Consider the following 2,869-nt stretch of genomic DNA (forward strand, 5'->3'; position numbering starts at 1 on the left):
GAGACTAATTCATCTGAACAATTAGACAGCAGATATTTTTTATTCTGTCTCACAGCATTGAGAAGCAGTGTTGCCAACTACTTTCAATGAAAAGTAGCTAAAGCCTGCTAAAAAGTCGCTAAAAGGCGCTAGATGACGTTATGCATTAATTGGCCCATTCATGATGTCATCACGTCATATTTGCATTCTGCCTTGTGTCAGCCCTTTACATCGGTTTGCTTCTCTCCTACTTTCTGTGCTCACATACTTTATTTTAATACATCCAAATTCACAATAAAGCTGTTCTCGTGTACATATTTGTTCTGTTTCTAATGTCAGACAATGGAACGTGTACGAAATAGTGACTGAAACGCCACCCATTATGACTACATTTTAACTAGTCACGTCCAAGCAATTTCCAAGCTGCTGCTCTGCACTGCTAAAATCCCGATTTTATAACATAAGTTAAAGACAACACTGTTCTGTGATTTTGGCTATATTTACATCTTAAATAATCACTCAGAGAGAAATTGAGAAGTGACATAATGTCTTAGTTTTTCTCTCACACAGCGCACAGCCTCCGTCTGTGTAACATTGAGTGATAAGCAAGAAAAATAATGGTCAAATTAAACTGTTTAAAATAAAACAAAGGAGGAGCAAACCATGCAGAATATTGATTGGTCCTTGGTAACTCTGTTAGCACATGTGCAGCTCATTCACATCTGTGTCAGCTGCCGTGCAGTGAACTGAATGTGCTGCAGCTCTGTCTACCAATTACTGAATAGAATAGACGCAGAGAGAGGTGTGATTGCGTCAGGAAAGCAAGACCTCATGCTCACACGGCAGTACTGGCGACTCTTCTATGGAAAGTAGCTAAGATCTGTTCAAAAAGAAGCTAGACTAGGTACTTTTTAGAAGAAAAAAAAAGTCAGTAAAGGGGTCTGATTAGTCGCTAAATCTTGTTGGCAACACTGTGAAGATGACGGTGCAGCTTGACCAATCAGAAAAAAGGGCAGTTTCAGGTCCACCCACAACCTATGTGCGAATCAAGACCTATATTAGTAAAAATCTATAATTAAACACATTTTTCCGAGCTTTCTATTGAAATTATGAAAAACAAGTCATTATGTTTTTTTTTTTTTTATATTGGCTTTGTAAACAAATAATGAAATGAAATTGTTTTCCCAATGTTGAATTCCTAATTGAATATGAAATGAACGAATGATACACAGATATTTTCCAGTGTTGTTGACAACTAGTCTGTTCATATAACGATGAATTATGGATTTTCAAGCAATGTAAAGATAGGTCCCTTCCGATGGGTCATAAATGCTTTAGGGAATTAATATTCTGTATTTTCTTCATGTTAAAAAGTTTGTGTTGTATTTTTATACTGCAAAGGAAGAAAACACTTTTAAAAGATGTAGCTAACTGAACTACAGGAGGTAAGGCTCAATTTATGTATTGTGCTAATTCTAAGTAAAAGGTGTGAACACAGGTTATGAAGAGGCAATTTACACTTTTAGTTGGCATTAATGTACTCTGTCATCAAGTGACAGGTTGATATTAACTAATTAGCATTCACACTTTCTAAATTAAAGTAATGCAAGGGAAAGTGATAAATAACTTAACTGAAATGTATTTAGTGTGGTATTCAATTAAACTGTAATGGTAGAAGTGCTGATGCAGAAGCAACAGTGTAAGTGTAAAAAAAAAGATGTAAATAAATAATTAATAAAAAACTTGATTAGAGAAAATAAGTCCCCAATTAAAAATTATGAAAAAAAAATAACAATAAAATAACATTTAGATTTTGTTTTTAGAGAAATGCAGACTATCACATGAGAAAACACAGACCAAGGCATCCTAACTGCTGTCACTGTATATACTGTATATATGCGGCTCCATTCATAATTATGCAGTATTACCTTTTAATCTAATTTAATTAATTAGATGGTGTTCTGATTAACTAATCACATAATTATAAATCGAATAAATAATTGCTTAGAAATATTTAATGAGGACCCCCCACCCCCTCCAAAAAAACTAACTATTTGTATTATAATAATTAAATTAAGAATAAATATATATATATATATATATATATATATATATATATATATATATATATATATATATATATATATATTAACACAATTCAAATGCATTACATCATGTACATATATTGCACCAACACACAAGCCTTTAGACAATACAAAAAGGGCTATAAAAGCCAAAAGTATTGTTTGTTTTATTACCATATCATTGAAAATAATCCTTAATACTTAATTTAAGGATTGGGGGCACAATTATAATTAATCATGTTAAATCAACAACCTTAAAGTTGAGTAAACATTTACCCTACCTTTCTTTTCATTTCAATGTTTTTAAATATGTAATATGACCACTGGTAAAAACAGCCCAAAATAGTTCAAATTGACATTAAATTGCATTGTACCAGTAGTACAAGGGGTAATGTAAAATCAACAGGGAATTATGTTCCTGTAAATTACTACATAAATCAAATCAGTAACACTTACAGTCAAAATCTTGGGCATTCACATATCGCACCAACCCTTTCAATTAAATTTGAATAAAAAGTCAGAAGCTTGGAATGTAGTTATGTTAATAAATCTGTTTCATTATTATTTTATCAAAGTCTTACATCATGTTCTCTGCATTTAATTTCTCATTAAGTGCACTCAATTGCAAATATAAAATGTGTTTCATATTCCAATAAACTGAACTGTCACATAGCAATAAAAATAGGCTGATAAATAATGCAACCATTACTCCATTATTACATTGTTTTAATAACAAATTATCTACAAAATGTACTGACATCAATGTATCCTTTCCATGGAAAGCACACTGTCACTGAGGCAAAAAA

This window comes from Xyrauchen texanus, chromosome 13 (genome assembly GCF_025860055.1).
Source record: "Xyrauchen texanus isolate HMW12.3.18 chromosome 13, RBS_HiC_50CHRs, whole genome shotgun sequence".
Taxonomy (NCBI): domain Eukaryota; kingdom Metazoa; phylum Chordata; class Actinopteri; order Cypriniformes; family Catostomidae; genus Xyrauchen; species Xyrauchen texanus.